The 14,548-nt window shown below is 41.6% G+C and overlaps 1 protein-coding gene across 1 annotated transcript in view; it reads left to right on the top strand.

Annotated features, from left to right (window-relative positions):
* Positions 1-1,430: 1,430 nt before the first annotated feature.
* Positions 1,431-14,548, top strand: part of XYLT1 (xylosyltransferase 1) — a 326,870-nt gene continuing 313,752 nt past the window's right edge. Inside the window, exon 1 of the mRNA XM_027839087.1 lies at positions 1,431-1,464. The gene's annotated coding sequence lies outside the window, so the exon portion shown is untranslated. The remainder of the gene's footprint in view (positions 1,465-14,548) is intronic.

The following is a 14,548-nucleotide window of genomic DNA, read 5'->3' as shown; positions in this document are numbered from 1 at the left end:
TTTTGGTGAGGCAATTGGGGCTGAGTGACTTGCCCAGGGTCACACAGCTAGTGTCAAGTATCTGAGGTCACATTTGAACTCAGGTCCTCCTGACTCTAAGGCCAGAGCTTTATCCACTGCTCCACCTAGCTGCCCCGAACCTTGGAATTTGGTAGGTGACTATTCTTAACTAGTTGAATTATCCTTGAAAAGGTTTTGACCAATTAGCCTGCAAATTATGTTTTAAGCCATCCCATGTTCATTGGAAGCAGGGCTAGAAATATGATGTTATTGAGCCATAATCATACAGTGTAAAGTATTGTTTTTCAGGGTAGGAGTGATAATTTCATTCCAATTCCTTCTTATTTATGAGCTGGGCCAGTGGGTTTGTGCAGCCTAGGAGATGGGCAGCATTTAATGGTCTTATATAGAGAAGCAAAATCTCAATCATGGTTTGGCCCTCAGTGCCCAGTTACCTTCAGAGACAGCCTGGATGCAGATTTTTCTATCTTGCCCTGAGCCTGGTGAAATTAGGGATGAGGTCTCTGGGGCTGGTGCAGACAAAAGTATCAATGTGCCTTCCACATACAATTGAATGCTTCCCCTGTGAATCTCAGCTTGTCACCTTATTATTGTAAAACATCAGATCCTCTTTCCTTTTTGTGCTCCAGAAAAGAGGTAAGTTTAATGACCCCAGGATTTACCACCAAGCTTTTCCACTCAATTGGCTCTGGTGTGTATGAGGGGTGGTGTGGAGGGAAGGAGAAAGGTCACCCTTGCCTTCTCTAGCCTAGCCTTAGTCCATGGAAACAGTAACTTAATCTCTTAAGGCATTAGCATTTAGTAGACCCTGATTTCTTCTTCCTTTATCCAGCTTTGTCTTACTGATTTTTCCAATAGATTTTTAAGCATCAAGAGAGTGTGTGTGTGTATGTATGTGCATGTACTTGCACATGCTAAATTAATTCTATATTAATGAAAGACAAAGCATTTAGTTTTCCTTTAACTAGAACAACGACTTGATGGTAACTGTCTTTGTTCCATTTGGTTTCCAACCAGGATCCTAGTGCTATCTTCTGTGGTACCCAGGGACTCAGACCCACTTTGCATTACCCAAAGAGCTCCTCTTCTCCCTTATTTTTTCTCTCTTCTAATTATAAAGGGTTTGGTAAGGTCACCTATTCATTTGATTTTAGACAGCATATCTGTGAGGGTAGTACCTTCTGAAAGGGAAGTCTTGCTTTCATTCGAAGATATTTGGGGGCATGTATGGCATTTGGTTCATCTATAACATCTCTCTACTTTGAAATGTGGAGATAAAGAAATGTGACCCCATGACCCTTAGGTTTTCAAGGAGATTAAATATTATTTTATGGTTTATTGTGTGTTAAATTTTTATTTTATTATTCTAATGTTTATGTTTGTTTGTTGTTTTCTACCTTTTAGGAGACACCCCCTAGTCCCTTCACCAGCCTGGAGACACAGGTCAGTTCCTTTTTATATGTATTGCCTTGACTCAGTACTTATCTCTGTATTTACCACAAAGGGATATGTGTGTGGGGGTGGGGATGGGAGTGTGTGATCTCTTTAGTTCTTGCAGCTCTAAATTTATCATGCTGTAATCCTATGAAGCTTCACCACCCTAAACCTGCTGTGGGGCTCTCCAAGATTATCTGATCATACCAGAAGTTAATTTAAAGCTTGTGATTGTTTCTGGAACAAGAGTGGATCCTCTTGATTTTGTAGATCAGAGCAACCACAGGAGAGATCTAAGACCATTCTTCTGCCCCTGCTGGAATTTTTTTGGCTCTTAAGCATCAGGGGCGTGTGTGTGTGTGTGTGTGTGTGTGTGTGTGTGTGTGTTTGTTTTGAGGGGTGGGCAGAATAGGAAGAAAAGGACTATTTCTTACTAGCGTCACCCTTTCTCAAAATATCTGCTTAGAAATGGAGTAGATGAAAAAGAGGAGAGATGTTTGCATGGCTTAAAAATAGACAGCTTCATTGGAAAACAACCTTATCCTTTATTTTCGAGGTATTTTCTTTAGCCTAAGCAAGTATCCATCTCCCTTTTCCTCGGTCCTCAGAAAAAGCAAGAGTGACATACCAGAAATCTGTGCCCTTCTCCATGGATTTATTGTTAACCATAATGAAGACTCAAGATGGAAGGGAAATTTTCTAGTGGAGGGTGACTCCCATGAACTTATTTTTAAGGCTACATAGAAACTTTCAGGATTTTCCAGTATCTTTTTCTCTTTCTTGGTTACCATTCCTTCCCCCTGAGTTTGATGGGGAAGATGTCTTTAGTTTGATCTGGGTTTTTTTGGCTTTGGTAGGAAGAAAGGAAAGGAATAAACACTTATATAGCACCTACTATGTGCCAGACACTATGCTAAGTACTTTACAAATATTATCTCATTTGATCCTCACAACAATCCTGCAAGGTAGATGCTATTATTATCCCCATTTGCAGTTTTTTACAATTGAGGAAAGTAAGGCAAACAAAAGTTAAGTGATTTGAGTTACACAGCTAGTAAGTGCCAAAGGACAGATTTGAACTCAGGTCTTCCTGACATTAGACCAGGGATGGGAATCTTTGGGCTCAAGGCTACCTTCTAGTGCTTGAATGTGGCCTTTTGGCTGAGTCCAAGTTTCACAGAACAAATCCTTTTATTAAGGCGATTTGCTCTGTCAAGTTTGGATTCAGTGAAAGGGCCACACTTGAGGACCTAGAGGGCCACATATGGCCTTGAGGCCACAAGTTCCCCACTCCTGATCTAGACCCAGTGCTTTTTCCAAAAGGTAAGGGGGAAAAAAGAGAGGAAATGAGAGTCTGGGAGGTGGCAAAGACTGTTATATTTAAGCCCTCAAATGGAACATGCCGTTCCATCCCCATTCTATGGTAATAAAATTTAATTATCAAAATACAAGCACTGTTCATCCAATCTATCTAATCTCCTTTTCCATGATGCCTAGGGATAGGCCCCTATCCTTAATCCTGGATTATCTAATCCAGGGCTCCATATACCTTTTTTTTGCTTTTCCCTCATCCCCTTTAACATTTCACTCTTAGTAGCTCCTCCATCAAAGCCTTTAAAAGGAAAATAAAAAGAACCAATACTCACATGCAGTAAGTGAGGAAGTTGAAGCTTTTGTCCAGATAAAAACAGAGTTTTAGATTATCTGCTTGACTTAATTAGCTTCCTTACCCCTCTCCCACAATTACCATACATCATTTGTGCTTATAGGATGAGTCATAGTATATAACTGGTTCAGTGGTGAGCTGGAAAGGAGGAAAGGAGAATCTGTATGGAATAGTAGGAACTAGTTTGGATGTGATAAGGGATTTTGTTTTTTCCTGATTCACTGATAACCCTCTAGCTAGTCTTTGATATAGTATCCCTGTTCCAAGATATGTCAACCTTCCAAGTCCGGACCCAATTACCAGGCTGGAGTTTGTGAACTGGGACCCCCAAAGGTGGCGTCTGGGTGATCAGCCCTTTATGCTGTAACACATTTAAATGCTTCACCAGAGAATGTATATAATTCCTTAAAAATCTATCCTTACAATTGAATATAGGGTCCCAGTTTTCTCCTTTGCCACTTCCCCCGGGATATGGATGTCCAAAAAGAAGCTCATATGGGGATAATCCAATATTCCTCTGGGGTTTTGTTCTGATTCTAAGGAGTGCTAGGGGTAGACATCGGGTCCAAGTAATTGAGTCTCTAAGGTTAGTTTAGTGAGCTGTCTCTTAATTTCTTGGTTCATTCTTTCTACTTTGCCAGAAGAAGGAGGGTGCCAGGGAGTATGAAACTCCCAGTTAATATCCAAAGTTTGTACCAAAAATTGAAGAATTTTGGAAGTGAAATGAGTTCCCTGATCCGAGTCTATCTGCTCCACTAGCCCATATCTAGGAAGAATTTGTCCTACAAGGTTCTTGCTGACAGCTGAAACCGTCACTTGGGTTGTGGGGAATGCCTCTACCCACGAGGTCAGGTGGTCAACCATGACCAGCAAGTACTTGAGGTGGCCAACTGGGGGCAGCTCGGTAAAGTCAGCTTGGATGCTTTGGAAAGGTCTAATTCCCAGGGGTCTTCCTCCTGTGGGAAATGACTTATTTGTCCTTCGACACACAAGGCATCCCTCCACTATTTGCCTCTTCAGGGTATAAAGACCAGGAGACACATACCGGATTAGAACTGCATCACACATATTCTGTACATCCCAATGACTGCCTTGGTGGAGGTGTTGTAACAACTGCCTCATACTTGCCTTGTTTAATACCTCCCGACCATCGGGGAGGAACCAGGTTCCCTTGGCTTCCCTTCTGGGCCCCCAACTCTAGGGCCTTGTCTTCTTCCTTGGAAAAGGAGGGAAGAGGTAGACTCGGAGGGAAAGAAGGGATTAGGACTAACATTGAATCACCTTGGTCAGATGTCTTATCCCCAGCTCTCCTTGCTTCCTCATCTGCCAATCTATTTCCTTTAGCTTTAAAAGTGTGGCCGGGTTGATGCCCATTAACATGTATGACAGCAATTGCCTCTGTTAACAACAAATTCGCTAATACTTGTGTTAGCAAAGTGGAATGAACCAATCCCTTGCCTTTACTATTCACCATTCCCCTTTCTTCCCAAATTTTCCTGAATACATGCACCACCCCCCAGGCATACTTAGAATCTGTAAAAATGTTCCCACTTTTTCCTTCTAGTAATTTTAAAGTCTGATTTAAAGTGTACAATTCACAAGTTTGAGCAGACCAGTCTTTTGGCAATCCCCCTGCCTCTTCTAAGGCAAGCTGATCCCCATCAATAATAGTATATCCATTTTTCCTTTTTCCTTCTACCACTCAGGAGGACCCATCTATGAAAAGGTTTCTGGCTCCAGGAGTGGGAGACTCCTGAAGGTCTTCCCAAATCTTTGTCTGAAAATCCACTGTTTCCAAACAACAGTGTGGACTATTTCCCTTGATCCTGTGCTAGTAAGAAAAGAGGCTGGATTCAGATTTGAGTCTTGGGTCAACACTAAGTTATCCTTTTCCAGTAATATGGCCTCATACTTAAGGATCCGGGAATCTGTTAACCACCTCCGGTCCTTTGATTAAAGATAGACCTAACTTGGTGTGGTACACTAACTATCAGGCTTCTCCCAAAGGTAAGTTTTCTATCTTCTTCCACTAAGATAACCATCGCAGCTACAGCTTGTATACATAAAGGCCATCCTCGGGCTACCAGATCCAGGACTTTAGAGAGGAAGGCTACAGGTCTTTTCTGCCCTCCTCTCATTTGTGCTAAAACTCCTAAAGCTATTCCTCTTTCAGTATTGACATATAAATGAAAAAGTTTTTCTAAAGAGGGTAAGGCTAGAACAGGTGGAGATACCAGGGCCTCTTTTAACTGACAAAAACTCTATTGGCTCACTGGACAGAATTGGGTTCTTCTTCCGATAAGTGCTGATACAGGGGTTTTGTTAATATTGCATACGAGTCTATCCAAGTCCTACAATAGCCCACTAGCCCCAAGAACTTCCATAACACTCTTTTAGTCTTTGGGGGTTCAATTTGGAGGATTCCTGCTACCCGCTCAGGATCCAATCTTTTACTTCCTTCACTAATGAAATGTCCCAAATATTTAACCTCTCTTTCCACAAATTGTAGTTTCCCTTTTGAGACCTGGAGCCCTTCTTTCCCTAGGTAATTTAGTAATTCAGTAGAGGCTCGACTGACTTCCTCTCTCTTCTTCCCTGCTACCAACAGGTCATCCACATACTGTAGCACTCGGGCTTCAGGAGGTGTTATAAACTTTTCTAATATGGCTTCTAATACTTGTCAAACAAATATGGTGACTCTGGGGCAAAACACACTATCTATATTGCTGCTTTCTTCCTGGTTCTGGGTCCTCCCATTCGAAGGCAAAAATATCCCTACTTTCAGGGTCTAATGGGCAAGCCCAGAATGCATCCTTCAAATCTATAACACTAAACCACCGACTATCTTCAAGAATTCTTCCCATAGTGGTGTAAGAGTCGGGTACTACTGGATGGGAGGAGAGGACCACCTTGTTAATCTCTCTTAAGTCTTGTACTAGCCTATAGGATCCATCCCCCTTTTTGACTGGTAGAATTGGGGTGTTAAAAGGGGAGATACAGGGTTCCAACAGCCCATCCTTTATAAGTCCTTGAATAACAGGCTGGAGACCCCTCCTTCCTTCCAGAGGAATGGGATACTGTTGGACCCTGATTATCACTATTGGGTCTCTCAATGTAATTCTAATTGGGGTGATCTTTACCCACCCCCAATTATGGGATTGTGCCCAGACACAATCAATTTCTTCTTCCTCCCCTTCTCTTAACACTAGTATCCTTTTTGTAGGGATAATTCGGGTTCCTTGAGGTATTAACTGAATTGATAGTTTGGTAATCAGATCCCTGCCTAACAAATTGATCCCTGCCCCCGGTATCAAAAGAAGTCTCCCAAGGACTGCTATTCCTTCACATTCAAATTCAATAATTTCAGTAAGAGGAACAGTAAAGGTATCTACCTTCACCCCAGAAATAAATAGAGTATCTTTGGATAATTTAGTTCCTTGGGGCAACTGTATCACTGAAGATCTAGTGGTCCCAGTATCAATCAAAAACACTAATTCTTCCTTTTTTGGTCCCACCCTTAAATTTATCAAGGGCTCTGGGTGGGTCATTTCGATGAACCCCTGACACCCCTAATCTTCCAGTTCCATAAGGGAGAAAACCCTCTGTTCAGACTTTCATGAAGGGCATTCCCTTCTCATATGGCCCTCTTGCCCACATTCAAAACAGGTTAAGGGACCCCGCTTCATTCTCTCCTCAGGGGGTCTAAACCCCCTTCCTCTTCCTCTGCCATTTGAGAGTTTGTTAATTTTGCCTGTGGTTTCATCACTGACCTAGCTACCATCTGTATGGTCTGATGCATCACTCTAGTTTGTTCCCCTTGTTGTTTTAGAGACTGTAACATGATTTTGGTGTTCTTATCCCTCTCTCTTTTCTCTTCTGATGCCCTGGCCACATATACCTTCTGAGCCAACTCTTAGTAACTCGTCCAGAGGCTTTGTCTGCCACCTGTCCTGTTTCTGTAACTTCTTATTAATATCTGGCCAAGAATTGGTAACGAAATATACCCTCAATAAGTTCTGGGCAGTGGGGTCTTGGTCCCCCAGCCCAGAAAACTTCCTCATACATTCCATAAGTCTAGTCAGAAAAGCAGAGGGGGTGTCATCCTTTTCTTGACCCCCGCCACTTTATTCATATTCTGACTCCAAGAGACTGTATTTCCAACCCCCTGGACAATCATTGTTCTCAAATCTTTCATATTTTCCGTATGGGCTGTGTTGTTATGATCCCACCCTGGGTCCTGAAGGGGGAATTTCTGCTCTCCCCAGGTCCTCCTTGTGCCATTGGGTGAGCATCATCCCAAGCCCTCATAGCAGCCCTTCTTATTTGTCCTTGTTCTTCTCCTGTGAAAAGGATCCCTATGATTGACATTAACTCTGGCCAGGTGTAAGTATTGGGGCCGAAAAACTGATCCAATTGTTCTGCCAAACCCACAGGGTCTTCTAACAATGATTTAATCTCGTTTTTAAACCCTCTCACCTCTGAGGTGCTCAAAGGGGCGTTCACAAACCCCAATCCTCCCTGTGCTAGCGGGACCTCTCTTAGGGGAAAGGATTCAACCATGGTCTTGGAGGGGAGGGCAAAATTCTCCTGATCCCTAACTGATTGCTCAAGCTCTCTCCTGAGAGGGTGTGAGAAGTGGATGGGTTGAAATCAATCAGGTTACTGTTGGTTCCCTCCTGCAAGCGAGAGTAGTGCAGAAGGAAATTCCAGTCCCCCTACAACTGCGGGCAGAGCTGGTGGTGGAGGGACAGATGGTGGAGGTAACGAGAGGAGGGGGTCCCAAGGATGGGGCTTCTGTTCTTCTAATTCCTTTTTGAGCTTCACCTCCTCCTGTTTTGTTAGTACAAATTGTCCCCCCACTGGCAGCCATAAAGCCACATATTCACTTTCTTCCGAATTAAATGGAGTTTTAGAATTTACATGTAAATTTAATTGTTGGCATACCCAGTCCTCAGAGGATCTGTATTTATGGCCAGAATATGTTTCCTCCAAGCAGGATGCCCCAAACAATGCTGCTAGCTATCTTTGACTGTTCCTTTCCCATGGTTCACAAGGTCTTGTCCCCCATCTGAGAACTCACTCGGTCTCACCAAAATTTCCAGGAAGCAGGAGTCTTACGGACTCGAACCGCTTAGAACTCCCCCTCTCCCGTAACAGGTCACCCAGGGGCTCACCAGCTCTTGTCCAGAGGACTCACTGGATCTTACTTACCTGGGTTGTGCGCACAACTTATGTGACCCAAAATTCAGTTGGAGCTCCTTTCACTTTCGTTTCTACTTTCTCCGAGTTCCTCTCTTTGGGATCCTTTACCCAGTCGGAGTAAGTCCCCCCCCCACTGAGATCCAAGGACTGCCGGAGATTTCTCCGGTGGGTATCTGCCCAAGGATCTTAGTGAGAACGACCCCCTCCAGGCGGGAAACCCGGCCAATGCACCAGAAGCTGTGTGGGACAGTGATGACCCTTACCCAAATTAATTCAGAGGCTTCTCCAGGTAGAAAGTAGAAAGGATTTTATTTTGATCTCAAGAAAGGGCGACTGGCACCAAAAGGCAGTTCTATGCAAGACCGAAGATGGTGTCAGCCAAGCAAGCATTTTTATAGGTTCTAACTGCAACCTCTCTCTAGCCCCCTACCTCTTATCCCATTGGCTGGGCTTCAGAGGGCACAATCTAAACACCACAAAACTACCCCAGCAAACAGCAGTGGAAATTATAGAATTGTTACATAGTTTCACCTGCCTTACCCTCCTTCATGTATCCTCTTAGTACATCCTGTTTTGTTCATTTCAGATCCTGGAACAATTTGTAGTTATACTTATCTTTTGCAACAATTTGAATATATTTTTCCAGGCTATTTACAAGCTTCCTGACCTGGGTACACATATATTATTATTAGGGGTCTTTACCTTATTTTACTCATTTAAGTTGAAATTTTATGAGGGGTCTTCACCAATCTTACTCATACAGTTGTCAAGATATTTAAGAAATAAGTTCATGAATCCTAGGTTAACAATTCTTAATCTAGTCCAACCTCCTGGATTTACAGATGAGGACACTGAGGCTGAGGGTAATTAAGTAACTTGTCCAAGGTCACGTAGATAGTACAGACAGAATTTTAATCCATATCCCTTCTCTCCACAGCCAGTGTGTTTTCCACTATGCTGAGTTAACAGATGCCCCTGACTGACTCTGTCATGGTATCCAAGTGTAAGACACTGTAAGGACTAGTTTTTTAAATTCTGGGAAGACTTCTGCTTTCCTTTCAAGCACTCTTTTGTTCCTAAGATTGCTGTAGCCCATCCAGTTCCAGATCTGTAGGCTTCAGAGTAGTGTGTATGTGTGTGTATGAAATGTAAACTTGGACTTGGCTTTTCCCCATCCCAGACATTATCAGAACACCAGGCCATCAAAGGCCTTTTCCCTTTGTATGCTGCCCATGACTCTTTTGTCTCTGCCCCTCACCCAGTATCAATTACATAGGTCATTATCTTCTGCTTGGTTAATCTGTCCCCATGCAGCTGTTCTGAGTTGTGGGGGAGATAGATTGATCAGTTGCTGAGTCTGCCTCTAATGTTCTATGCCATTAGGACTAGGGAGTATTGCATCTGGCAACATCAGCAGGACGCTCTCTGCTTAACGGCCAGATTAATGGGATGAAGAAGCTGGGTAGTTTTCAACCTCTGAAGTTTTTAACTCAGCAGGCTACACCTTTGGGAAGGAGGGGGCTGATTTTTAGCTGGGAATCTTCTCCTTTGCTCCAGAGAGCAATTCCCTAAATACTAGGTGGACCAAAAATTGAAAACACTCAAAGGAATGTGAATTTGGGTTTAGGTTAGCTGCTTGGGGGAAATAGTATTAATTCCCTAGAGACCTGGGGAAGATAAAGTCTTCTGATAGGAGTATTGTGGTAAGTGTACTTGATAAGGGAAATGCCTGTTGGAAGTTTGATTCATATGATGAGGGAAAGGACCTCAGGGGTCATCTTAGTTGAACCTCTTCATTTTCCATATAAGGAAACTGAGGACCAGGAAAGTTAAGTGACTTATCTAAGGTCACACAGGAAGTGAGTGTCAGAGGTATGATTTGAACCTAGACCCTTTCTCTCCAGAGTGAGATTTCTTTCACTTTGTGACTATGTTGTTTTTCAGTCATTTAGTCATGTCCAACTCTTCATGATCCTGTGGGCCATACTATTGTTGAGGTTTTCTTGGCAAATACTCTGGAGTGATCTGCCATTTTTCTTTTCCAGTAAATTAAAGGAGACAGTGGTTAAATTACTTGCCCAGGGTCATACAGCTAGAAAGTGTCTCAGGCCAAATTTAAGTTGTCTTTTTAACTCCAGGCTCAATACTTATCCACTGAGCCTCCTAGCTGCTGTCCTGCTACTGTGCCACCCAGTTTCTACAATCTACCCTATTCCTAAAAATTTTTACTAAATCTAGTTTTTGGTCATTCAAATTCTACTTTTATAACATAATAACTTTTTTTTGAGGGGAGGGGTTTGGATCTGTGATTTAATAAGTGCAAAGAACTCCCAATGTGGAAATTCCCTCCACCAATGCAGATTGACAGTAATTTCTAGTCTTAGAGAGAGCTGTCTAGGGCAGAGGTGTTACTCATGAGGTCAACAGCATACCCAGTGTTGCCTGAACCAGATTAAAAGGTAATTGGGAAATATTTAACGATAAAATACAACATTGATAATAATGTTAGTTTGTAACTTTCTAAATCAATATGCAGTCCCAGGGATCTGTTTCTATTTGAGTTTGATACCTCGAACTAGGAAACTGGGTTATGTAATTAATGTGTGTCAGGGACAGAATTTGAACCCAAGTCTTATTCTTGATGTTACTCTATAATAAATGATAAGTAACACATTTATTTAGCACTTTTAACACTTACCAAGTGTATCTACCACTGGGACCCTGATTTCCATGATAATGTCTGAAGTGCTTTATCTTCATTTCTGACTAATTTCCATTTGGCTTCCACTCACTCTATTTCTCAACCATCTCTGCCAAGTAGTTAATAGTCTGAAAACAAACACTTAAATGTACTAAGAGATTTTTGATAAAGGGCTTGTTTGGCCATATGAATTATCATTTCCTACTTTATATTTTGCACATTATGCACTCTGGAACATAGATTTAGAGATGGAAAGGACCTCAGAGCCATGGAGTCTAACCTGCCAATTTAACAGATGAGGAAACTAGGGAAAGGTTCTGTGACTTGTCCAGGGTCGCACATCTAATAAGTGTCTTGAGTCGAGACTTAAACTCAGATTTTCTATAGAGGGTCTTAAAGCAGGGGCCAGCCTGTTTTCTTGTCCACCTCTCCATTTAACTCTAAAGATCAGTCATTGTAAGGATTTGAGCTTCCTTAGTTATCTGGAGTGGTTTACCATTTCCTTCTCCAGTGGATTAAGGTAGACAGATGCTAAGTGACCTACCCAGGGTCACACAGCTAGTAAATGTCTGAGGCCACATTTGAACTCAGGTCTTCCTGACTCCAGGCCCAGCCTTCTGTCCACTGAGCCACTTTAGTTTTCTCCTATTGCTATTCTGTCACCCAGTTTCAGAAACCACTCACTTCTTGCCAATCTTTGGCTTAGTGTATTTCAGACAGAGACTGAGCTGGAACCTTGCCAGGGACTTGGAGGAAATGCCTCAGGGGCAAGTATTTTAGTTATTCTTTTTTTGTCAACTGTGGTTTTTTTTGTTTTTGTTTTTTTGCCTAGGCAATGGGGTTAAGTGACTTGCCCAGGGTTACACAGCTATTAAGTGTTACGTGTCTGAGGACACATTTGAACTCCTGTACTCCTGAATCCAGGGCAGGTGCTCTACCCATTGCGCCACTTAGCTACCTATATTCTTTTTTTGTTTTTGTTTTTAGGCAATTGGGTTTAAGTGACTTGCCCAGGGTCACACAGCTAGTAAGTGTCAAGTGTTTGATCTGAGACTGGATTTGAACTCAGGTACTCCTGACTTCAGGGCCGGTGCTTTATTCACTGCGCCACCTAGCTGCCCCTATTTTAGCTATTCTTAAAGCTTGGTGATGACACTGCCTTCAACAAACAGTACAAACATTGTTTCCATTCAGAGTATTTTGAGAAATTGGAGTATTGTGATTAGGCTCTTATGAAGACACTAGTATCCTTGTAGAAAATGGGCTGGAGAATTTTATATCGCATGGAGCTCTTCAAGATCATATATTCACTTTCCTTCATTTTATCAATGAAGAAACTGAGGCCCAGAGAAGGAAAGTGACTTGCCCAAAGTCATGCCACTTTAATGAATCATTTTTCCCCTGATCATTTCCCCCATTACACCCTAAAAAGGCACAGTAATTCATAGCCAGAAAATGTCATGAGTCAAATTATTTTTGGAACTCACAAGCCTTGATTTTATAGAAAAGGAGCCTACATTTGCATTTCTGCTTCAGATGTAGCCTCTGGTTATCACTGGGAGAGATACATTTTCCTAAATCTTCTCCAACATTTATCATTTTCCTGTTTTGTCATATTAGCCCATTTGATAGGTATGAGGTGGTATCTCAGAGTAGTTTTGATTTGCATTTCTCTAATCAAAAGTGATTTTGAGCACTTCTTCATATACTTTTAAATAGCTTTGATTTTTTTCATGTGAAAACTGCCTGATCATGTCCTTTGACCATTATCATTTGGGGGATGGCTTGTATGCTTATAGATTTGACTCAGTTCTCTATATTTGAGAGACGAGGCCTTTATCAGAGATACTTGTTATATTTCCCAGCTTTCTGCTTTCTTTCTAATCTTTGTTGCCTTTTGTTTGTGCAAAACCTTCTTATTTAATATAATAAAATTTTATCTATGTTACATCTCATAATGCTCTCTATCTCTTGTTTGGTTGTGAACCTGTAACTTACTTAACTTTAAGAACCACTTGGTGCATATATGCTTAGTACTGATATTGCTTCATTGTCTATGGTACCTTTTAGCAAGATGTAGTTTCCTTCCTTATTTCTTTTAATTAGGTCTCTTTTTGCTTTTGTTTCTACTTCAGCCCCTTTTCTTTACTCTGTGTTTATCTCTCTCTGCTTCATGTGTGTTTCTTGTAAACAATGTATTGTAGGATTCTAGTTTTTGTTCCCTCTGCTATCTGCTTCTGTTTTATGGGAAGAGTTCATCTCATTCACATTCACAGTTAGGATGACTAACCGTGTATTTCTCTCCATCCTATTTTTCTTCCTGTTTGTCCTCTCGCTTCTTTTACTCTTTCCTTCCTAATCAGCGTTTTGCTGCTGTCTACTGCTTCCCCATGTCCTCTCTTCTGTCAATCCACCCTCCCCCCCCCCCTTTTTTTTTTTTTTTACTTAATCTCCTCTCCTCCTACTTTCCTGTCAGGTAACATAGATTTCTATATTCAACTGATTGTATATATTGTTCCCTTTTTGAGCCAATACTGATGAAAGTAAGATTCAAGTGATGGCCATCACCCACCCTCCCATCTTTTTCTCCACTGTAATAGGTTTTTTGTGCCTTTTCATGTGAAATAATTTACCCCATTCTACTTTTCCCTTCCTTCTGTACCCAGTGTATTCCTCTTTCTCATTCCTTAACTATTTTTTAAATGTAATTCCTTCAAATTCAGCTTATACCCATTCTCTCTATGTATATTCCCTCTAGCTGTACTATTAGTGGTACAATTTTTAAGAATTACAAATATTATCTTCCCACGTAGGGATTTAAACAGTTCAGTTCCACTGAATCCCTTATGTTTTCTTTTTCCTTTTTACCTTTTTAGGCTCCTGGTATAGGAGTCTTGATATAGGAAATCAAATTTTTTGTGTAATTCTAATCTAATCTTCTCCTTAGGAAAGCTTTAAATCCTTTTATTTCATTGAATGACCATTCTCTCCCCCCCCCCCCCGGTCCCCCCCTTGAAGTATTATGCTTAATTTCACTGGGTAGGTGATTCTTGCTTGTGGTCCTAGCTCCTTTGCCTTCTGGAGTATCATGTTTCATAACCTCTGATGCCTTAATGTTGCAGCTGTTAAGTTCTCTGTAATCCTGATTGTGGCTCCCTGCTCACTGTTTATTATAACTGATAATTGTTTCTTTGTGGCCACTTGCAATATTTTTTCCTTGACTTGATAGTTCTGTGATTTGGCTATAATGTTTCTTGGGGTTTTTATTTTGGGATCTGTTTCCTGTAATCAGTGGACTTTAAATGACTCTTTTACCCTCTGGTACCAGGATGGCAGTTTTCCTCGATAATTTCTTGAAAGATGATGTCCAGGTCCTCTGTTTGATTATGGCTTTCAGTTAGTCCAATGATTCTGACATTGTCTCTCCTGGAGCTATTTTTCAGGTCACTGGTTTTTCCAGTGAGGTATTTTACCTTTTCTTCTCTTCTCTTCTCTTCTCTTCTCTTCTCTTCTCTTCTCTTCTC

Source organism: Vombatus ursinus, unplaced genomic scaffold, assembly GCF_900497805.2.
Source record: "Vombatus ursinus unplaced genomic scaffold, bare-nosed wombat genome assembly UNPS02014832.1, whole genome shotgun sequence".
Classification (NCBI taxonomy): Eukaryota; Metazoa; Chordata; class Mammalia; order Diprotodontia; family Vombatidae; genus Vombatus; species Vombatus ursinus.
This window is presented reverse-complemented; position numbering and strand designations above follow the sequence as displayed.